Source organism: Podarcis filfolensis, assembly GCF_964270895.1.
Source record: "Podarcis filfolensis genome assembly, chromosome: 6".
Taxonomy (NCBI): Eukaryota; Metazoa; Chordata; class Lepidosauria; order Squamata; family Lacertidae; genus Podarcis; species Podarcis filfolensis.
In genome coordinates, this window is record NC_139609.1 from 21,409,759 (window position 1) to 21,434,253 (window position 24,495).

Consider the following 24,495-nt stretch of genomic DNA (forward strand, 5'->3'; position numbering starts at 1 on the left):
CCATTTTCTTCCCAGGCCATTGTTTCAGCCTGAAACAGCTGACACTTAAGGGACTCTCCAAGCACAACCGTGATCTGTGTTAACCTTAAGGGAATCTGTCTTCATGTGGGATTGTATGATACCTTTATTGCCAAGTGAACATCGTGGCATTTCCTTGATGTTTGTTTGCAGAGTCAGAGTTTTCTCTGCTTTTGATTCTGACCTTAGGCAAATTACACAGAGTACAACATCCAGCCTCAGTTTCACAATCAAGTTGAGGGAATCCAAGAGGGGAGGCTATGCGAGAATCTGCGCAGTTGTCAGGAAAGAGCCAGAGGTTGGGGGCATATCTCAGCTCAGATCAAATAACGTTTGAGGTCATGGCAACTTTCCTAGGCAGGGTTGCTTTTTGAAGGCAGGGGAAATAGCTGGAGGAAGAGGGTTTTGCTAGGCTTTCTGGTGAGTAGTGGTAGGAACAATTTGGCCACTGTGGATGCCTTTGGTTTAATCAAGGCAAATGATGTTGGGTCTACAACAATTCTTTGTATTGTTGATGCGTGTGAGGCTGTCCTTCAGGCTGCTTTGGAAACTGCAGCTAGTGTAGAATGTTGTGCTGAGCAGGGAGATCTACCCATGGCCACGATTCACTGATTTTGAAGAGGCTGTATTGGCTGCTGATTGACTACCAAGCCAAATTTCAGGTGCTCTGGTTGACATTTCAAGCCCTGTACAAATTAGAGCCTGCTCCCATATAGATCTGCTCCATTTGTTAAGGAGGATGCTGTCCTGAGGGTGCTGCCATTGGCTGAGGCATGGGATGTTGCAACCTGAGGGAAGGCCTTTTCTGTGGGGTCAATCAGCAAAGATGAAGAATTGTACAAACCAATTAACCTACTTCCTTGAAATACCAAGTTCTTCCACAATGGGTTTCCGTGCTGTAACTGCAGCAAACAGTTCTGCAAATAAAGCCTGAATCAGCCCTGTGATGTGACCCAGATTTTCCTCTACTTACCAGGTACATGAAAACCTAGGTAACCATATCTAGAACACTCTGGCTTTTTTGAGCAAGCTTTTGCCAAATAATTGCTTAACTACTTCAGCTTTTCAGTGTGTTCCTTCAGATGATTCTTTGTGTCCTCAAAACCAGGCTGGCACAAGTTTAGGAAACAAAGGATACGTACTTCAGCTAGGAATGTGGGAGTAATTCAGTCCAGTTCAAATTTTAAAATGATTTAATTTGCACTTTCTGGAACAATATGAAAACCGAAACAGCAATTCTTTGAAATTTGTAGTTCTCCAAATTTTGTGATGCCGTTTTCAAATTAAATAATGTGTATAAAAATTAAATGTTAAAAATTCCAGTTAAATAATGTGTATAAAAATGTGTACATATCATGTGTGTTTGTGTGTGTGTGCATAAAATGCATATATTAGTGAAGATAAGCTATAAAATGCATTACACAAGGGGAAATTGCTTGCAAAAATGTGTATATGAGGCATAATTGCATACAAAAAGGTGTATAATTTGCATAAATTGGGGCTAAATTATTTGAAATGGCAATCTGATACAGAAATGTGGAGAAATAAACTTAAAACTGGAAAGAAGAGGAATGGGGAGGAAATGAAATGGAAAGATTTCTCCATCCTTAATTCAACAAAGAACTCCATACTCAGGCATATCTATGATAGCAGCTCTCTAGTGATTTTTCTGTGTATGCTACTGTTTGCTTAAGGTTGCAGTCAAATGATGAACATGCACATATTAACCAGCCCTAATTTTGTTTTTAAAGTATCATCCATTGCTCTCAACCTTGGAATGGGATCTTCTGACACTTTAAATAAAAAAATAAAAAAATGAATGAATGGATGCTGCCATAGCTCTTATATAGAGAGGCCCATACAAGATGTTAAGCGATATATGCTCTCACCCTTTAAACCCATTACAGCAGTGCAACAAAACTTAGGGATATAAGTGGTTGCATATGCCATAAAAATTTAATTAGCCTTTTGGTAGCTCAAGTCCATTTCAGAGGTTAAACGATTGCATTCAGAGCACTAGCTTCCACAAACTTTGATCGTTGGGAGCAGATCGTGGCAACCACCCAATTGTGAAAGATAATGTATCTGTGATGTGAACCTTCTAGTTGCAACCTAATTTTAAAGCTCCCCAAATCTTTCCCCCGTGTTTCTCTTTTCAAGCTGAGAACCAGTGATGTGCAAATTTGTGTCCCATTTCTTCATTAATCTGTGGTGGTGTTAGCTGTTAGTTAAAAAAAATAAAATCCTGTGGAAATTCACTTTTAAATACACATTTTAAACATTTTCTCTAAAACGTGCATTTCTAAATGCACGCATCTTCTTCAATATGCATTTTTAAAGCATTGTAACATTTATTTTGTTTTTAGTTTAATTCAGAGACGGAGGAAGAACAATCTAAGACTATTCGGAGAACCCCAAACCTCCTCCTGCTTTTTCAGGAAGCTTGATGAGTACTTTGTTAGTTGAAGCAGGAAGGATGAGACTCATCATTAGGCCCTCCTTTTCTGTTGTTGTCGCCATTCACAATCTCCTTCTCCCTTTACCTGCATTCCATTTTTTGTTCCCTGAGTATCCATGTGTCTTGTAGGCCACTGATGACCACATAGTGATAAAGGTAACTGTTGTGGATCGAGGGCCCGACCCCCGCTAAGTGAAATAAATACACAAGGACACGTGATATAAGGTTAATGGGCAAGGAAAGGCCACAACTTTATTGATTACAGCAGTGAAAAGGTATTGGCTTAGGCATTGGATGACTATAGGAGGTGGGTTTATTCAACAGTAGGTGGAGCCTGTTGATGCTCATCCAACTATAGGCTCACCCCCTGATGTCACCGAGGGTCGTGCCATGGCCTCCCGCCAAGCAGGCATCGGATGGAATACACGACCGCCAGATTCCTTTAACGGAATAACCCACGGAAGATAGCATAGGCGATGGCCACACCTAGCCCTTGACACAGCACAACACATGAATCCAATGCCTAACCGCCACCTGAGCCGCAAAGGGGCGAGCTCTTCCCTGGATGCGTTGGAAAAGCTTCCCCCCCAACCAGGAAGCTACGGGGAAGGTGGTTGGGAAAGCTAAACTGTTCTCTTAGGACCCTAGAGCGGTTTAATGGCCCAAGAGACCAACAAAATCTCCAGAAAAGTAAACTCCCCTAGGGATCCCCCTGTAAACGTTGTACTATGGGCAGGAAGGCAGCTAAACCACTGAAACTTCCTAATAGCGAAGCGTGTGTTAACTCAGGCACAAAGGAGAGCTCTCACAGCTCACAGATGGTGAAGGCTTCCCCCCCCCACCAGACAAAAGAGGCCAGAAGCAAGGTAAATCAGCAACAGATGAACACGTGCTCGCAAAATACTTCCCTGGCTTCTGTGCTGGTCTTGACTCGCTGAGGGACGACGACGAATGAGGAGGAGGCGGAGCTGGTGCCACAGCATTAAGCTGCTACACACGCCCCCCGGAGGCACCTGGTTGGCTGCCTCCGGTGGGCGTGGGCACCAGCCAGGTAAGGAGGGGAGGGGGCTAAGGCCCCCTACCAGGGGCGGAGCTCGGTCTCCCGCCCACAACCACTCCCCTCTCTTCCACGGAGGAGAGTCTTTCTTCCTTTGTGCAATGCAGCTGTTCCTCCCTAGCTGCCTTTCCCCAAGGGTGGGCTTTGGTAATATGGTGCCCTGAGTGAGGACAACATTTGGCAGCCCTTCCCAAATATTTCTTGTTTTCACAGAAAATTCTTTTGGTACTGCTGCTTTTTAAATGGAACTTCTCAGTATGTACCCATACAAATATAGATTTATTGTTACCATTGTTTTGCACTCCCTCAGCTTGGTGCCCTGTGCAGGAGAACTACCCACAGCACTCTAAATCCAGCACTGCTTTCCCCTTTAAGGCTGATGCGGAGGAGGGGGGGGCAAGCACATATGCTAATATTTCAAAGTGGCAAATGTTTCTAATACACACAGTTTTCAATTACATTAATTGTGATGCAGTATGTTAATGTGAACTCCCACGTTAAAAACTACTACGAGGATAGTAGAGCTTTCTGAATAAGTCTGAGAACATCAGTGCAGCATATTATTAGATATGTGTATCATCTATTAATATTTGTAATTAAGATGCATGATCTTTGCTGTTATGTTGTCACGCTGAAAACTCTGCTTGTCATGTTCTATTGCTTAATTATGGAAAAGGACTATATGATTTCAGGTTGTGCTGATTAAGGCAATTAGTGCAGAATTCTAACCAGATGATTTTATAGGGCAATGCACGAGCCTCTGTGCAATTCTGAAAAAGCCAGGCGTCATACACAGGGAATATTTCTTGTTCTTTCAAACAGTTATGCCAATTATTTTTACACAGGGAATATGGATAGAATCTACCCACCACTTATTGCATTAGTATGCAGCAAATTATTTTTCAACTTCAGAATGGTTATTTAAAATGGGATCATTCTTAAGCTATGTCAAGTACACTGTAAGTAATTATGAATGATGTGTCTCCCCTCACCTGCGCTAGTACTATGTATCTTTTGAGACTTCAGTTATTTCTGATTTACACAGACATGAGCCTAAGAAAAGAAGAGAGAGAAAAGTCCAAAGAATGTTTCTTTCCAGCAAGAGAGAAAGAAAAGAAAAAAACAGCTTGGGGGGAAAACACACATGCTGTTCTGGATAGCCATCTGCCAGGTCTTCCTGCTCTTTCCTTCGCTGTGCTACTGTGTTCTTGCTGACCAGGACTGATCCAAGACATTTTGCTGCCTAAAATATGGTGGCCATGTGCTCTGCTTTGCAAAGACAACCCCTCTTTTTGAAGGAGGTCTCCGTTTGGAGGGTTGTCTCGTCCATGTTGAGTTTAAAGAGGCAGTAACCCACCCACCACAATTTCTGTTTCTCACTAGGGATGGGCAATATATTGATATATCGTCCAAAATTGGTTTGAAGTCCATATTGTGATATTGGTTTCATAGTTTTTGACTTGGCAATATATTGCAAATCATTGTGTGTGTGTGTGTGTGTGTTACCGTGTTATGCAAAATCACAATATGGGAAAAACCGTGAAGCCAGCCAATGCCTCTACATAGCTCCATCCTTATTTCAGACATTGGGATATATCGGTATATTGTGATGTTTAGCTGGTGATGTATCACAAAGTTGGAAAAACCGCTCCATCCTTATTTCAGACATTGGGATATATCAGTATATCATGATGCTTGGCTGGTGATATAGCATAAAGCTGGAAAACAGCTCCATCCTTATTAAAGACATAATGATATATCCGTATATTGTGATGTTTAAATGGGTGATATATCATGATGTTGAAAACCATATGTTGCCGAGTCCTATTTCTCACTCTTCCTCTCCCATGTAGAAGAGCAATAACTGAACTGGGACAAGGCCAGCAGGGGGAGGAATGTAGCTCCATAGTACAGCTTCTGCTTAACAAGGAGAAAGTCCCAGGTTCATTTCCTCACATCTCCAGGTAGGGCTTGGAGAGACCCCTGCCTCAAACCCTAGAGAACTGCTACCAGTCATTGTGTAGACAATCTTGAGCTAGATTGGCCAATAGTCTGGTTCAGTGTAGAACAGCTTACTATGTTCCAGGGAATGACCTGTCAGGCGTCAGGGAAACTTATTTCCCCGCCCCCACGGTAGGCTGCTAGGAATAGGTTGACAAGAAAAGTTCTTACCATTGTCTTTTATTCAATATTCACAGAGAGAGGCTTAGAAATACAGCCTCTTGGAGTAATGGCGTTGCTCCAAGTCATCCCTTCCCCACTTGTCTCCTCAATCGGGGGTCTGGAATGCTTTCTAGTGATAATGTGTCAGCCAGCTTTTCTGGCTCTGCCTCACCCTTCTCATCTTCCATTATTTCCCAACTTTGCCCCTCATTTACCTCATTTACCTCTGAGCTGTGACCACTGTTGTAAATCTATACTGTCTTCCTCTTTCCTGGGGTTGGGGAGGAGGGGGGGTCTCCACCATTTGTCCTCTGTCCAGTCCCTGACAGGCCCTTGGGGTCAGTACCCAAAAGTGACTTGCTGGCTAGGGCAGAGCAACTGTGCTAGCTTCCCAGCAGGCAGGTCACTGTTACTTACTGGGAGGTTAGAGAAATGCAAACCCAGTGGCAGAAGTGCTAGATTGGTTCCGCCGGTATGTTGGTACCATGTCAACTCTCTTTCTGCCACTCCTCCTCTCTCTCCCAGTAAGCAAAGGCAACCGAGTATACCAACTCTGCCCCATCTGAGGAACCATTTGTGCCAATTCCTGTCCAGGCTTGCAGTGCTTAATCTGGGATTCTGTCACATAGATGGTGCCCCGGACTAGCCACTTGCCAATTGTGCAGAGAAACAAACTTGATGGCAGATTACCTCCAGGAGGAAGCTTGTCTATCCAAGGTGCCCTGGAGGCGAACAGAGGACTCAGAACATCAGGTGTGCGTTACAAGAAGGCAGCACAAATTAATCTGCCGATTGCGCTGGAAGAAAGGAATTGTCCTTGTTGAGTATTTCCATCTGCAGCAGCCTCTCTTTTGATTCCTACGTTCCACAAAGGATCTCACTTTGCCTCTCATTGTATCTGTTTTTCTCTCTCACCAGCAAAATCAGCAGCACCTGCCTCTATAACACATGCTTTTGTATTGAATGAATAAATATAGCATATGGTGGGCCCCAGCCTGACATTTTAATTCTTTTCTTGATCATCGCTGTGGAGCACGAGAGAGAAATCATCACGGAGCTAAACTGTTCTGGGTTTGCATGGATTTGTACTGTTAACTTGAGAGATGGATAGGGTATCATCCTCACACCAGTGCTTTTGGTTTCTGCACCAGCTTGCCTGTCAAAGAACTCTCCCATGGTTTCTGACATCTCAGGGGGTGCTGTCATTTCACACAGAGGGCTGGCCAGACCTTTTTGAAGTTGCTGCTTTGTGTGAACTGAGAGTGCAGCCCGACACCTGGGTTCAGCAAACCTTTTTTGCAGGGGGCTGGTCCACTGTCCCTCAGACCTTATGGGGGGTGGACTATATTTTTTGGGGGGGAATTCCCCCCATGACTCTCCCCTCCCTTCTCCACAGCACTGGACGAGCCCCAGTGGCTGCTTACATGTGCCTTGCGAGTGGCAGGGGCTGGCCGTGGTGGCGGAGGGACAATGAGCGATGCAAAAGGGATGGCTCCAGAGAGGGGCTGTGGCTCAACAAAGCCCTGCCCCCTTCCTCCTCTAGGCAGGGCAGGGAGAAGCCAGGAGGAGGGAGGGAGGAGGAGGTGCCGCTGTGGTGTGTGAGAGGGAGGGGGGAAATGGCACAGCCCAAATGATCAGAATCCCCACACCAATCCATGCAACGATTCCCGGGCCATCCGTGGGCCGGATCCAGAATGCAATTGGGCCAGATCTGCCCCCCCCGGGCCTTAGTTTGCCGACCCATGCCCTACACTCTCCTGTGGCTTCCCTCAGAGAGGAAGACTGATAGACTGGGAAGTCTGAACATTCAGAGAACATTGTCTACTAAGTTACTAATCTTCTTACTGATCTTTTTTTCCATCCCAGGAACACCAGAGATGCCAGGAACAAACAGCTGGATCCAAAAGGCTGCTTGCACTTTCTCCTCTGCAAGTGGGATCCCCTGATTTCCATCAACTTTCCCCCCAGCTTCAGTTCCTGTAGAGATGTGCATAGATGCTAGGAGAGGATATATTTATTGGATATTATCTTTCCTTCCTCAGGTTTGTGAGTTCTGAAGAGTGCATCCCTTTGCAGCTTAACAGGAAGCTTAGAGAGGCTACTTTTAGCCTTTTAGTTTAAGTAACCCAGGATGCTTTAAGGTGGATTGGATTCTCCTGGTATTTCCCTCTTTTCTCCCTCACTGCCCCATAAACAGTCTTGTAAAAGGTAAAACTAACATTTACTCACTCAGTATTTCTTGTTGAAGAATGATAGATAACAGCAGCTTTGTTCAGGCAGGCTTAAAATGGTAGTCCAGTCACAAAGATTTAGTCTAGTTTAAAATGTTCTACTTTGCTGGAATGAGGTGAAAGAGCAAAGAGAAAGTGCCTGGCCAGGTGAGAAGATTATATAAGGCTGTGCCCTCCCCCTGCCAGGGCACAGTGGGAGTGGCTCTCAGAGTTCTTTCTAGCAAACTTAGAGGAAAACTCTGCAAGCTTCAACTCCTATCATGTGCCCATCTAGTAAACATGCACTATTGGTTTAACTGCATTGTAAATATTCCACAGTTCCAAGCACCAAGTCCTAAGCCACTGGGCTAGGGTGGCCATGCATCAGACTTTACAGGTGGCAGTTCCCTATTTGAAGGGCTGTCTAATTTAATGAAGCAAGAACAGGGATCTGAAGTTGCCAATCAGCATTAGTACCTGGACAGCAGGCTGAGTAGGCATAGAGTCTTCTCTATATGGTGAGGGGCATTGTATTTATGTTTAAGAGATAACAATTAGTTTTGAACTAGCACCATCACATATTAGTACGTTGCATGTGCCATTGCCCTTCCTTTTGGAGAAGCATTTCCTCCTTTTCAGTGATTTGCTAGTGGCCACCCTATCTGGCATGACGCAGTGCTGTCCCCAGATGGTGCTAGGCCTTGCTTTTTAAGTTTATGGGCCTCCAGCCAATCATTATGTCTCAGGCATATTGGAGACTTTGGGGTACACATGGCGAGGACTTGTGGAAACAATATGGATCTGAACCATGCCATTTCTTACTTTGCATGATCCTGAGACAGAGGAGGATTTAGGGCACTGCAACTGGTTCTGTCGCACCGGGTGCCAAACCTAGGGGGTGCTGCATGGCATTTCAGCTATGATCTAGTGAACTGAGTAGAACAGAAGGAAAGAAGTGGGGGCGCCGAGTTTCAGCTTCACACAGGGCACCACTGAAATTTGAAAGACCAAAGTCCACTCCTATCTGAGGGTTGATCTCTACTTGTTCCCAGGGTATATTGTGGAATCTGTCACAGTTTCCACTATGCATTCAGGTTTGTTTGTTTGTTTGGTGTGTGTGTGAAATGGAATACAATAGCCAGCTGAATTTTGAATGGAGGAACTGGTGAATGAGAATCTAAGCATGATGTATGATGAAGTAAGGCTTGTGCTTTGAATGTGGAAAGACAAACAAAAACTAACGTTGCATAGCCACAAAAACGTTCCTACTCACACCAGCATTGTGGGAAGTAGAAATATCCATGAGGGAAATGGAGAGGTTTTACAAATCCCTAATCTTAATAGGAAGAGAGAGCATACATTAGTTTTGTCTGGAAAAGAACAAAAGCCCAGTCAGACCACATTTTGTATCAGATAATTGAGCTGATAATTACTCGGCAGAACTACAAGATTGTGATAGAGCTGCCTTCTTTATCTTTCTTGTTCAATTTACAGATCATGGGTTTGCTTTGATCATTCATTTCATGCCCTTCTTTAACATGACTGATTAAGTTAAAACCCACGTATTAGGAATTTGCTATGGGTTGGGTTTTCTTTTTTTCTTCTTTGCATGCACAAATCTTCTTGTGAGGGCAGGTGGAAGCACATCCAACATGGTGGGTACAAACCGGTGGTACACTCTGGAAAGACATGAGTTGAGAGGGGCAGGAAGATAAATTTAGGAATTTTTATCCAAGACCAAAGTCAGAGTCAGTTGGCATACACATAAAAACATAAGAAAAAACCAGGCTATATCAGGCCAAGGGCTCATCAACTACAGCATTTTGGAGTTGATCAACCAGATACCTATGACCAGGACCCAATTGCAACAGCAATCAGCCCACTCACAATTGCCAGCAACTGGTATTCAGAGACATATTTTGAGCTCTTATCTTCTATTGAGTTCAACAAAGTGCAGAATATATTAACTGGTGGGAGTTTCTCACTATGCTCTTGGCATCGAGCCTGTACTATGCAAACCCACTCTGCCAATCTCAGCACCAGGAAGAAATGATATGCGTGTCAGTGTTGTCACTGTGTGTTTGTGACTGAGCACAGAAAGGGAAAATGGCATTCACTGGGAAGGATCAAGTTTTGTCCAGGGTTAGATGTTTGAAAGAGAAATAATTTTAGGTTTCATTTTAATACTCGTACCCAAAACTTATTTTGTCTGAAACAAGTACTTCCAGAGGTAACTTTCAGGTAAGCCTGTTTGGGATCACAGTCACCACAAGATCAGTCTTTTGTGGGTGGAATTCAATAGCATATTGGAAATTTAGCTTTGCACAAATAAAGTGGATTAAAACGCTCTGATGCAACTTTTAAAAGGGATTTTTTTCTTGTGATGAGGAAATGTGGATGAGGGAAGGCAATCAAAAGTGTGGGATGAACCACTGCTTGATAGGAAGGTACATGACCACCATGCAGGCAAATCAGGATGAATGTACATTGTTGTATAATCACTCTGAAAACAAATCGGAACAAATACCCTAACATGGTATAAACTCCATGATATCTTGGAGCAAGCAAATCGGGATGAATTCTCAATAAATGGATCATCTGGAAGAGACCTTACTTTAATTTCCACTTGCGGATCCCATTACAATTTGTAAGTGGAAAGTGATTTGCTTTTCAATAACCACAGGGTTATTGGGTGAGGTTCTTGTCTGCTTGGGACACTTGTCTCTTCCTCATCTGGTGCTACCTATATGGTCTTCCTCTGCCTCTGTGTCTGTCACTACCAAGCAATGCTAGCAAGGAATCTCTCACACAGCAGCCGTATTCACCCTTACTCCCCACCCTTCACACACTTTCATTGCATCCACAGCATCCCTTCCCATGCATGTGCTTTTACCTCTGGCTTCAATAACGCTTAGGGTTACCCAGGGCTTTTCTTCAGCCAGAACTCACTGGAGCTCAGTTCTGACACCTCTCAGGCAGGTGCCATTGCCATTGTAAGAGAACAAGGGAGGTGTTTGTGGTCAGTGCTGTTTTTAGCATATGCACTGCCGGGGTGCAAAGATCTGCCCAGCACCCCCAAATTTAATTTAACCCCCAAATTAACTTTTATTATGCTTATGTCAGACACCACGCTTACACCATATCTCTTGTTTATGAAAGAAGGGAGGAAAAAGAAATAAACTTTTTTATTTGCTCATTTATTTACAATACACTTATACTTAAGTATACAATACCACCACACTTAAACTTATAAATATTGTTTAGGCACCTACTTAGGAGAAACACCAGTCATGTCAAAGGTGCCACTGACCCCGCTGCCACATAGCAGCGCAGCTCAATACAATACGTAACATAATATTTTGATGTAAGAGTTAATTTTGCCTGCATGGCGCCGTTGCGAATGACAAGCGCCATCGTTGAGTCTGACAAGTGGTGGTGTTGTGAATGACAAGTGCCACGGCTGGCGTGGCGCATCTGTGGTAAATGAGTGCACAAAGTCGAAAGTCGAAAGTTATTTAGTGAAACAGTAGGTATACATTTCGGTAATACCTAGGTATATATGTATTTTGTTTTTCTAGCTTGATCAAAAGTATTATTTCATAACAGGTAGATAGTTAAGAGCTTAGGCGGCTTCAGCGGCAGGTGCCTGGTGCCCCCCAGAATTTGGTGCCCGGGTGCCCCACACCCCTTGCACCCCTGAGTAAAGACGGCCCTGGTTCTGGCACCTCTTTTCCTAGAAAAATAGCACTGGGGTTACCTAAGGGCACACACAAAATGTGAATGCTACACACTTGTCTATTGTATAAGTGGACTCATCAGGGAGCTGCTTCCATTACTGTGTCACATATGAAGTGGGCCTTAGTAACATATTGAAATGCAAGCATCCAGTCTTTTGACTGGCAATTGTTGGATGATTCATACTATCCATTTGAACACATACCCTTTTACAGTGCTTTTTCTTCTTCTAAAAAAATGTTTAGGGGTACTCTCATTTTCCTACTCATATTGAAATATTGCCCCTCAAACTTACATTCACAAAATTTTTAGGGGTATGCATACCCCTGCATCCCCCCCCCCAGGAAAAAAAAAAGACTGCCCTTTTGTTGGTCTACCATTTTCAGTAAAGGATATGTAGGCGGCTGTTTCCCTGTTTTTTACTTTTTTTTTTGCACTTCTGGTCCTTTCAAGGGGATAGAAGAGGTAGTAAACACCTCCTTCAAAATTGCTTTGCTTACATGCCTTTTACTCATAACAACATCAATAAAAGTCCCTATTGCTTATGAGTGTATAATAAGGATGCTGCTAACTTGCCTTCACTTAAAGCGTGACATTTTCTGCTAGCATAACATATTTTTGTTTGATATCTTCCTTTACAAAGAGCCTAATAGGGAAGGACTTGGAGGACTTTCAAATGGATTCAAGTGTGAACCAGAACTGCTAAAGCCATAAGGTAACAGATATAATGAGGACACTGCTACATCTGTGCTCTCCGGCTGAGTCATACCACAAAGGCGCGTGAAATTTCGCCTTAGAGGACTTAGATGCTGAGCTTGTGAAGCAGCAGAAAACTTCTCTGTTTCTCTCTCTCTCTGTCTCTCAGTGGTGGTAGTTGTAAGGAGCAGAGACTAGTAAAAGATAAAGATGGCACTCCTCCCCTTCAACAACATCTTTAAATTTTAAAAATCAAGTTGATTATTTATTGATTTGCTGTGTGTGTTTTTTAGCTAGTTTCCCAGACAATGATGGTTTCCAAAAGAAGCTTGCATTGCCATGCTTACAAACTGGAAGGGAAAGACATGAGATGCACAAAGACAACAGGAAGGTGGGAAAGAAAATGCAGAAGCGCAGTAATGCAGTTATGACAGATCAGTTTTACAAAGTGAGAATGAAGTGGTTAATTAAAAGTGGGCATGTATATCCAGTTGGGGCCAGGCTGGTCTTCCCTCCTAGGTGGTCTTGCTTGTTGGCTCTTGTTCCTTCAGTTGATGCATGGGACCATTCTTCACCACTGGCTACTAGCCATGAGGTCTGTGTTGTACCTCCACTCTTAATACCAGTTTCTGGGAATTACCAGTTGCTGGGAAACTAATGGACACAGCCTTGTGCTTCATTGCAGACCTGGTTTCCTAAAGCTGTACATTGCTGTTGGATATCGTGAGGTTTCATGGCAGTAGGGTACTGGGCACAGTGTAGGCATAGAGGTAGGAGTGTTAGATTGGCTCTGCCACTGTGCCTTCTCTGTGCCAAGCTCCTTGCTGCCTTGACCCTCCTCATCTTGGTACCTGACAGCAATGGGTGACATGGGGAAGCTGGTTCAGCAGTGCTCCTCCTCTGGCTGCTGCCACTGGCCACACTTCCCAGAATGCTCTGGGAGCAATGCTATATGATGTGACTCCCAGGGCATTCCAAGAAGTGCCAGTCACAAGAAGTTGCAGAGAGAGTTTAATGCTGATTTCTTTTTTAAAAAAAGGAATTTAATGTGGAAGAAGGAAGTTCAGATTTATGAATGAACTCGTGGGAATGTGATACTAGAAACAGACTGATTCATTTACCCCCAGTCTCTAATACCAGCTTATTATTGCTTTATTTAATATTGTTCATTGCCTTTGTGCCCCACATTTCCTCCAAGAAGCTCAAGGGGGCATACATGGTTCTCCCCCAAATTTAATCCCCACAACAATCCTGTGAGAAGGTAGGTTGAGACTGTGTGACGGGCCAGTGGTCACCCACTGATCTTCATGGCCAAGGGGGGATTCAAACCCCATCCAAGTTGCTCAAGAAAAAGTGTCTGTGGTGCTACTAAGGCAGAGATGGGGAAACTTGGGGCCCTGAATGTGTTGTTGGACTACAATTCCCATCATCCTTCATCTCTGGAAATGATGGGAGTTGGAGTCCAGTTTAATTTGGAAGGCCACAGGTTCCTCCTTCCGCACTGTAGTAACACTGAAATGGTCAAACAGTATGATGTTGGGAGTGAATTTCAAGCAGAGAGGGGTCACTATTCTCATTCTCATGACAGCTTGCACCTGCCAACAATTCCTCTGCCATGCAGCTATTAAAGGCACATGAAGGTCCTCCTTCATGTCTGGCTAACCTACAAAAAACAGCAATGGCACTTCTTCTTCCACAATAACTGATAGAAAAGCCTTCTGGTCTCCAGCATGTGTCTAATGTGCAGCTTAGAGCAGGTGCATGATTGACGTTTCCAGTTATTTAAATGAGAACTGCTTTGAGTTTGCTTCATTTAATTCCGCTTGTGAGCAGATTGGTGGGAGTTAGGCTGGTGGAGAACAAGCGCAATCCTTCAGCCCAAATGATCCTAATTATTGTGGGATGAGTAGATTTGTAAACAAGGATGGCTCAGCCATTGGGGAATGCAGACACAGATACACAAAAATGGGCCACTTTGAGAAGCATCGCTTCTGCCCTCCCAAGAAAATAAAATCAGAAAATTTGGGGGGAGGGGAATGGGAAACGGCTGTGGAAAGGGAGTCAAACTGGAAGGTGCAGCTTTCCAACAAAGTATGACTTTAAGAGCTGGATGATGTGCTAATATTATTGGAGATGCTTGAGGAGTTTGACCTTTGTGAATTCGGAAATGATCTGATCCACCTGTCTGAGGCTACTTGCACAAATGTTGAGACACAGTTCTCGGCAGTTTAAACATATCAAAATGCTGCCTGCATTCCAGTATGCATGAGAAAAGTCAGATTCAGACACAGATTTTGAAGGGCACACATACACATACACAGATCTGTGCAGAAAATGAATGGCTTTATGGGTGCAAGCATGCAAAAGCGACGTTAACTGAAAATAAATTCATCTGCTGATTTCTGAACATCAAACGTGAGGTGTGTGGGGCTGTCCCCCCCTCTTTCATTCTGGTCAGTTGCCAGCACAAGTGCATAATGGCAGTGGCAGGTGAAGGGGGGCACAAGAATGAGCACAGGAGACTGGTGTTGGCTTGAATTAGGCCACAACTTTATTTATTACAGGAAAGAGTAGGTTTCACTAAGGCATTGGGCATGTATCCAGCATCAGACAGCCTGCCTGCTACCTGATAGGAACTTGGTGGGGTCGAACTTGTGTTGGGGAGTTGCCCCCAAACATGGATTAGATGCCACAGCCCCACATGGACTGCCTTTGGGAGTGGTGTGTTGGCCCATCGATCCCCCATTGGACTCCTGGACAGTTACCTCTCCTGGATAGATTTTGAAGGGAAGGTAGGTAGCTAGGTAGGTATTCGCAGATCTATGCAGAACAAGAATGGCTTTATGGGTAAAAACATGCAAAAGTGGCATTAACTGAAATCTACTTGCTGATTTCTGAACATCACACTTGAGCAATCCAGGAGGCTGTCTCTCTCCCCCCCCCTCTGGTCAGTTGGCCACCCAGGCCTCAACAAAGCACTTCAAAGATTCCCCCCCTTTGTTTATACAGCAAAGAAAACTAGCAATGTGCTGTTGGCTACAAATGACTTTCATCGAAGCCTTCCCATGATAGCAAGCTTTGCTTGTTCGTGGTTTTTATTTTTATGAGGCAAAGACCAAAAGAAAAACAGAGGAGAGGTACATACCTCCCACTGGAAGTTCCTCTTGTATGAGCTCATACCTCCAAGGTTATTGGAGAAGCCTGCAAAACGGACATGTTGCAACAGCTCCCGTCCTATAACAATGGCAAGAGACTATTCATACTAGTGAAAGAAAGTATTTCAGCTGGCTTGTGTCTCAGTTGTTCATGGGGGGATAGCAGTGCTCACCTGACCTTCCAACAGCTGAGTTGGCTGCTGCTAACTGAAAGAAGAGGGCAAGGTGGTGGGGAAGTTGGCATGAGTGCTGGACATAAGTACCAACTCTGCCCCCTAATTTTTTTCCGGGGGCACAGAACCTTCAATATTTTCTCCCCTGACCCATCTGCCTTCTCATCTCCATCCCTAGGTTTGCTGCCTCTCCCCAGCCGGGGCTGCCCTATGTTTCCGGCTTGCCTCCGAGAAGAGCAAGAGGGCACAGCAGTGATAGTGGGCACGGGCACAGGTGTGTGTATGTGTGTGCATGTCCACCCCTGCCTGGCTGCCCGACCCTCCTTTCCCTTTGTGAAGCTTGGCACAGAGCAGCCCAGCAGGGGCATACAGGTGAGCCAGCAAAGAAGGAATGGAGAATTTTTAAAGAACACTTTAAAAACCACGGTATAAAAGGAAACCACCTGGCAGAACTAGACTGACCCTTGTATTGTATAAAAAGTAATTGACCGGTTCGTAGGGATGTAAAAAGAGACTTTATAAGAAATACGTAACTGTGCGGTATAAGGTAACCAATAGATAAAGTACCGTGAGACGAATTGGAAGTCATTTTTAAATTTTCTCTTTACAAAATCCATAATTATTTGCATTGTTGGGTGTATAAATGATGTTTGTTATACTGTTATTGTTGTTTTTTCTTTTTCTTTTTTCCTCTATTGTTTGTTCGTTTTTCTTTTTTCTTTTTCTTCTTTTTTCTATAAATGTATTTATTTTAAAACAATAAAGACATAATTAAAAAAAGAAGAAAGAAGAAGAAGAAGGTGCCTTCCCATGGCGGGGACAGCAGCCTCCTTGGGTGTCACCCCCAAACTACTGTGATGGCAGCCCAAGCGCCAATAAACATGACTGGCCAGTGGGCAGCAGTTGGTACAGGAGTGGTACCACCTGACTGATGGGAGGCTCACTGTACCTGCCTGAGTGTGTGCTTGGAAGGAGTGTGGCATGGTAAGGGGGCGGTGGCGGTGGTCAAGAGGGGTGGCCCCAGTCCTTCAATGTTTAGTTCCAGTTGACACCATTGGTGCCGGCTTGGCTCCACTGGTGCAGTCACACTGCATCAAGCACCATGGTGCTTCACCACTTCCCAGGAGGCCAGGTGAACCCACCACACCATCACATCCATAGGCCTCAGCTTAGTCACAGTGAGAACAGAATTCTGGGCTAAGAAGAAGAAGAGTTTGGATTTGATATCCCGCTTTATCACTACCCGAAGGAGTCTCAAAGCGGCTAACATTCTCCTTTCCCTTCCTCCCCCACAACAAACACACAAGGTGAGTGGGACTGAGAGACTTCAAAGAAGTGTGGCTAGCCCAAGGTCACCCAGCAGCTGCATGTGGAGGAGGGGAGACGCGAACCCGGTTCACAAGATTACGAGTCTACCGCTCTTAACCACTACACCACACTGACTAAGAGAACCTTTAGTCTTTTCCATGGGGGTTCTTCTTTGGTTCTTTATTCACAACATATTTACTTAGTGTATTCTGTGAAAAATATAGAGCCTTGCATAGTCAAATCTATGTTTCAAAATAAGAAAGTCATAGAAGGGTATAAGTATTGAGTTGCGCTAGAAAGTAATACAATTAAATCTAGCCCACTTGGGCTGAGATTCAGTTTCACACTTATTTGATTTATGGTCAGTCATAATGTTTTCTGTTTTGACTATCAAGCATCAGACTTCTGCTGCAGAGACAGCTTAGATCTTTTAAGTGGGGGAAGGGAGGCTACGGGACCTTTCAGAAATGGAAAGGTCCCTTGTAATGGCCAATTTAAATCAGTGGTGGCTAGCAGCCAAGTATAGCAAAATTAAGACAAAAATAAAACAAGGAATCAAGAGTAGGACATGGGAATTTTGTGTTAGCCATAAAATACTCAGCACATTTTAATGCAAGTTTTTCAATTATGAATTGACATTACTGGTGTTCATATTTTCATGTATTGGCGATCAATGGTACTCCAAACAAGTCCAAAAAGCAAAAGCAAAACACGGACTCTAAAAGAATATATTAGAAAATTGGACACATATCAATTCTTCATTTCCCTACTTTTAGATGGGTGCCCACACCCAAGTATAGAAGGCCAAGGACAAAGAAAATATGGAGATCTCAGTAAAGAAAACAACCCAGTTCCAGGATCATTTTGCACTGTCCTCAAACCTACATATGCAGGAGACAGAGTATGGTTGTGTTTTCTGTTGTTTGTATGATCATTAACATCCCAACAAACAGCTGCAAAAGAAGCAAGGCTGTGTTGTCCCTGGAATAATTTGAATCTCTGTGTTAATTTCTCTAAGAGTACTACATGCTGTTTATTAAATCATAGCTAAACAGCTAAAAATGATCACTCAAAAAATGATGAATTGCTTAAAGCTGCAATCCAGACCCCCTTTGCACCAGATTGGGGGAGTGGTGGTTGAACTGGGTGAAGCTCTGATTCTGCTTGCTGAATGAAACATTTCTTGGTCAATATACATACCCAGTGACAGGTCTTGGGGAATGTGCATCTCTCATGTTCATTTTGTATATTCTACAGTGATCATGCATAATCTCCAACGGGTTTTCAGGAATATGCATATTGCCTGCTGAATGCACAGAACAGAATCGATATTTTTGGCCTGTAGCTGGCAAAAGATGTTCTTAGCCACTATGGCCACTAGTGTCTCTAGGGAAATGGATGGGTCAAGCATGAGTTGCTGCCATCTTAATTTCTTAATGGGCCCCAGTGTAACACAGTAGGTGGTACTGAGAGGAGTGGCCATTGACTATTCCTGCTTACCTTGTAAGTTCACTGGGTGCAGCTTGGCCACTGGGGTGGCACTGAGAGTACCACTGGAGGCCACCTTGCTTGGGTCTACCCTTTCACATCTGGGACTGACCTTGTCACCTGCTACCCATCTAGAAAAGCTTGTGTGTTCCGTATTAGCCATACGGTCAAAGAAAGGCTTATTGTCATGATCAGTTTATGCATGTGCCACTTTCCCACAAAATTGTACCCAACATATCAACTGAAAAATAAATATATTAGTTTAAAACAAACAAACAGAACAATTAGAATTTTTAATTAATTCAGCAATTACAAAAAGTCATTCTGTGCAACATTGCATAAAACAATACAAATAAGCTAACCTAATTTGACCTCTCAAAACTAAGCAGATGAGAGAATAATGCCTAAGCTCAAAATAAAACCATAATATACAACTCATCACCATGTTTGGGGTGGTACACCTACATCCATTAGTCTGTATCAGAGACTCAATTTTAAACATCCAGAGGCCCCGCTCCATCTCTCACCTGCTCAGCCATCGACAGCAACTCTTTCTGCTCACACCTGGGGTTTCTAATCAAGCCTCAAGAGAAGCCTAGTGCTGTGTTTGAGAAACATAGCTGGTACTTATATGTAGCCTATATCTATGCATGTTTGCTTGGATAATAATAATAATAATAATAATAATAATAATAATAATAATAATAATAATTTTATTTACATCCCGCCCTCCCCAGCCGAAGCCGGGCTCAGGGCGGATAACAACAATAAAACAGTACAAAAGTACAGCACAAACAACACTCTAAAATCATTCATTATAAAATTAGTTAAATTCAAGCCACTGGCCACCATTGGGACAGAGCTCCGCGAAGATTGCCGAGGGAGGGAGTCAGGCTGTGCCCTGGCCAAAGGCCTGGCGGAACAGCTCTGTCTTGCAGGCCCTGTGGAAAGATGTCAAGTCCCGCAGGGCCCTAGTCTCTTGTGACAGAGTGTTCCACCAGGTCGGAGCCACAGCCGAAAAAGCCCTGGCTCTAGTTGAGGCCAGCCTAACTTCTCTGTGGCCTGGGACCTTCAAGATGTTTTTATTTGAAGACCGTAAGTTTCTCTGTGGGGCATACCAGGAGAGGCGGTCCCGTAGGTACGAGGGTCCTAGGCCGTATAGGGCTTTAAAGGTTAAAAACAGCACCTTAAACCTGATCCTGTACTCCATCGGGAGCCAGTGCAGCTGGTATAGCACCGGGTGAATGTGATCTTGCAGCGAAGACCCCGTAAGGAGTCTCGCTGCAGCATTCTGCACCCGCTGGAGTTTCTGGGTCAGTCTCAAGGGCAGCCCCATGTAAAGCGAGTTACAATAATCCAGTCTGGAGGTGACCGTCGCGTGGATCACAGTGGCTAGGTCAGGGCGACAGAGGTAAGGAGCCAACTGCTTAGCTTGGCGGAGATGGAAAAATGCCGCCTTTGTTATAGCTGCAATCTGCGCCTCCATGGAAAGGGAGGTGTCGAAGATTACACCCAAACTCTTAATGGACGGTGCTGGCACTAATTGCACCCCCGCAAGAGATGGGAGTTGCCCCCCCAATCCCATATCGTCCCATCCCAGCTACAGGACCTCTGTCTTCGAAGGATTTAGCTTCAACCGGCTCCCACGTAACCATCCAGCCACAGCTTCCAAACATCTGGTCAGTGTGTCTGGGGCCGAGTCAGGATGGCCATCCATCAACAGATAGAGTTGGGTGTCATCAGCATATTGATGGCAACCCAGCCCAAAACTCCAGACAAGCTGGGCGAGGGGGCGCATAAAGATGTTGAAAAACATCGGGGAGAGTATCGCACCCTGAAGTACTCCACACACCAAGGAGTGGTGCGATGGCAATTCCCCCCCAAGCGCCACCCTCTGTCCCCGACCAGAGAGAAACGAGCGCAGCCATTGAAGGACTGTGCCCTGGATCCCCACGTCGGCAAGGCGGTGGTCCAGGAGTTCGTGATCGACCATGTCGAAAGCTGCTGACAGATCTAGAAGAATCAGCAGCCCCGACCCGCCTCGATCCAGCTGTCTATGAAGATCGTCTATTAGGGCAACCAGAGCCGTCTCGGTCCCATGACCAGCGCGGAAGCCGGACTGGAATGGATCCAGAGCCAATGTTTCATCCAGAAACCCACCAAGCTGTTCAGCAACGGCTCTCTCAATCACCTTACCCAGGAACGGAAGATTCGGAACCAGGCGGTAATTGGATAGATCTAAAGGATCTAATGATGTTTTCTTTAAGAGCGGGCACACCACTGCCTCCTTCAGTTCCCCTGGGAATGTCCCCATGCCAAGGGACAAATTGATGATATCCCCCAGGAGGGCCCGCACCTCGTCTGGACACGCTCTAATCAGCCAAGACGGGCACGGGTCGAGAGGACAGGTGGTGGGCTTTCCAGCTCGGAGGAGTTTGTCCACATCGGCTGGGGATATCCGGTTGAAGTGGTCCAATACTGGACCCGAGGACAGCGAGGGGCCTCCAGTTCCTTTATTTTATCCAAATTGGCAGGGAGGTCATGGCGGAGCAACAAGACCTTCTCCGCAAAAAAGCTCGCAAATGCCTCACAGCTGTGTGTCAAATTGTTATTTAAATTTGGCTGTCCTTCAAGGGACGTTAAAGACCTAATTATACTAAATAATTGCGCCGGGCGAGAGCTAGCGGAGGCAATGGAGGCCGAGAAGTAGGACTTCTTAGCAGCCTTCACCGCCATCTCGTAGGTTTTCATAAAAGCCCTATAAGATGTTCTTGAGGCTCCGTCACAGGCACCCCGCCATACTCGCTCTAGCCGTCTGAGGTCCCACTTCATTTTCCGGAGCTCCTCGGTAAACCAGGGAGCCCGGTTTCTGCGGGGTCGCAGAGGGCGCTTCGGTGCGATCTCATCGATGGCTGCCAGGAGCTGGATATTCCAGCCCTCAACAAGCTCAGTCAATGAGTCGCCAGGGGGAGCAAGGTCCCGCAAGGCTTGGCAGAATCTATCAGGGTCCATCAGCCTCTGCGGGCGAGCCCAAATCGGCTCGCCACCTAAGCAGGGTGGGGGTGGAAAGTCAATCCTGGCTTTCAGAGCGTAGTGATCAGACCATGGCACCTTCATCGAAGGAGACATGATCACATCTATACCTATGCCAAAGATCAAATCCAGCGTGTGGCCTACTTGATGTGTGGGGCCCAAAACAAACTGGGAGAGCCCTAGTGTCGCCATGGAAGACACCAGGTCCAGAGCCTGTGAGGAGGGAGTGGCATCAGCATGGATGTTGAAGTCCCCCAATACCAATAGGTTAGGGAACTCCAAGGCCCAGCTGGCCACCGCCTCCAATAGGCCTGACAGGGTGGCTGCTGGTGCGCTAGGTGGCCGGTACACCAGCCAGACAGCCAAGCTCTCCTCGGAGCCCCACACTAGGCCAACACATTCAATGCCGGGGATCGATGGCGATGGTAGAGCCCTGAAAGGACAATCTTCCTGGATTAATAATGCCACCCCTCCCCCCCGGCCCACAGTCCGCGACTGGTGGAGGACGGAGAAACCCGGGGTGCCATCTCTCGTAAGGTAACTGTTGCCCCTTCGCGCACCCAGGTCTCCATCACACAAGCCAGGTCGACCCCCTGCGAGATAAAGAAATCTCGCAGGGTGGCGGTTTTGTTGCCTATAGACCTGGCATTGCACAGCACCAGTGACGGAGGTGAGTAATCCTTGCTCACCCTACCCTCGTCCCTCAGGATGAGGCGCAGATTGGAAGGGGTACGAGCATATCCATATCTCGATCCCCTTCGCCTATAACATCTGCCCCCACCGCCATACCTCCCTCGCCCCTCCACGGTAGCAATCCCAAGCCTCATAGTAGCCTCCATTGATGGCAATTAATGCTATTCTTTCGCAGCCTAAAACAATAAAACCTTAAAACAATAAAAACAAAAAACAAAACAACCCAGAAAACAATAAAACAATACAAATAAAAACTGCAAAAATTACAAATTCATCAAAATCTAACAAATTCCCAAGCCCACCCAAACATCCATCCCACCCCCATATATAAAAAATCTAAAGGGAAAGGAACATTTTAAAACATGTTAAAAAGAACTCTGCACCCCTCCGGGTCCTCCTGGGCAGTAGCAGCATCAGTGGCAACAGCCGTCCCTGTGAGGCCCCACCTGAGCCAGATAGTAAGTGGCAGGAACAGTCCTTGTGAGGCTTCAGGCCCCGCCCTGGGCCAGGTGGTAAGTGGCAGAAAGGAGCAGGGCCCTCAGACACTCACAGGGGAGTCCTCCTGGGCAGCAGAGCAGTCCTTTTGAGGCTTCAGGATGTCCCAACACATGGTACTTTCAAATAATTGTGCATGGAATCACAGCTTTAACAGCCGGTTATCCAGGTTTTCGACTGTTACATTACCTCAGCTGGTCTGGAATCTGTATCATCCTGGAATTGTTAATATTTCTTCTTGCACTTACTGCTCAGAGAGGAATATTAAAGCAGTTCTCTCTCCTGTGTCTTCTGCCTCCACTGTGTTGACTGATATTTTAATAATTGAATATCTGCCTCTTTCCCCAAGATATCCTCTACCACACCAAAGTCCTGTTTATCATTCCGGTTCAAAGAAAAAGCCTCTTCAATTAGATTTGATTTAGGATTTATATGTAAAATAGCACTCTTTCCTCCTTTAAACTTCAAGGGAATGGTCCTTAGAAACTGAATAATAGTTGGAGTTTCAAAAGCAGCCTTTTAGAAAGGTTGGGGTGTTCTTGCTCATCATGGCATTGCCTGAAGCCTAGCACAGTGCGGAATGCTCATGTGCTACATTGCAAAAAGCAAACACATATTGTAAACGTTTGCTGTATGGGTATGACACACAGGTAACATCACCAGGATTCTTGACAAGCTGTTCAACAAAACTCCAATCCACTTGAGCAGGTTCACACATATTCCCAATGTGTAGACTGTAGGACTGGAAAGGGCAAGAGTGGGTGTTAGATGCCCACAAGAAGCCTTGATGGCCACCAACTTTGATGGCTTTTAGATGATTGGACAAATTCATGGTGGGTAAAGATATTAATAGCTATCAACCACGGCCACTTCCTTACACAACCTTGAACTTTGAAGTGGCTCACCTGGTGGTGTGAAGCTGCAGTGCCAACTTCCTGCCAGTGGGGTCACTGCTGCTTACCAGGAAGGAGAGGGATAAGGTGGTGGGGAGTTTGGCACTCCTGCCAATGCACCTGAACCATGCTGATATCTTCAGTGCCACAACCATCTCACTCCAGGAAGCTCCTGGTATGCCTCGCAGAGGACCTTAAAGTCCTTGAATAATCATAGTTTAGAGGTCCCGGGCCCTAAGGAAGTCAGATTATCTTCCATCAGGGCCAGGGCCTTCTCAGTGATGGCTCTGACCTGGTGGAATGCTCTGTCCCATCAGACCAGGGCCCTGCAGGGTTTAACTTCCTTCCACAGGGCCTGTAAGACAGAGCTATTCCACCTGGCTTTCAATTTGAACTTAGCCTGATCTTTTATTCCCCTTCCTTCCTACCCTCCCCTTCCCCTTTTTATGAAGATTACCTGCTCTGGGATCCCACAGCTAATTCTCCCCTGGTCTCCTCACTGGCCCAAATAGGACTAACTTAGCCAGCTAGCCCTGGTGATCATCTAACGTTTATTGGATGGATTTCCCCCCTAAATTGATTTTTGAATTCTGAATTTATTATTATTCACATTTTATACTGTATTTTATGCTGTTTTTTGTTGCATCAATTAAGTGTTTTAAATTTGTTGTTAGCCGCCCTGAGCCCGGTTTTCTGAACCAGGAAGGGTGAGGTATAAATATTATTATTATTATTATTATTATTATTATTATTATTATTATTATTATTATTATTATTATTTCTCAGCCAGTAGCTTCTGAGTACAAGGGAATGAATGAATGAATGAATGAATGAAAGAAATTTATAGACAGCTTCATGCCATAAAAGCAGTATATATGGTAAAAATGGAATAAAAGACAGGAACACAAAATCTAAGAATA

The 24,495-nt window shown here is 45.0% G+C and overlaps 1 long non-coding RNA gene across 1 annotated transcript in view; it reads right to left on the reverse strand.

Annotated features, from left to right (window-relative positions):
• LOC310765508 overlaps positions 1-22,678 on the reverse strand; it is a 146,677-nt gene extending 123,999 nt beyond the window's left edge. Inside the window, exons 1-2 of the long non-coding RNA XR_014549622.1 lie at positions 22,070-22,678; positions 20,638-20,885 (exon numbers count right to left, since the gene is read on the reverse strand). This is a non-coding gene — a long non-coding RNA (uncharacterized lncRNA). The remainder of the gene's footprint in view (positions 1-20,637; positions 20,886-22,069) is intronic.
• Between the last annotated feature and the right edge of the window lie 1,817 nt (positions 22,679-24,495).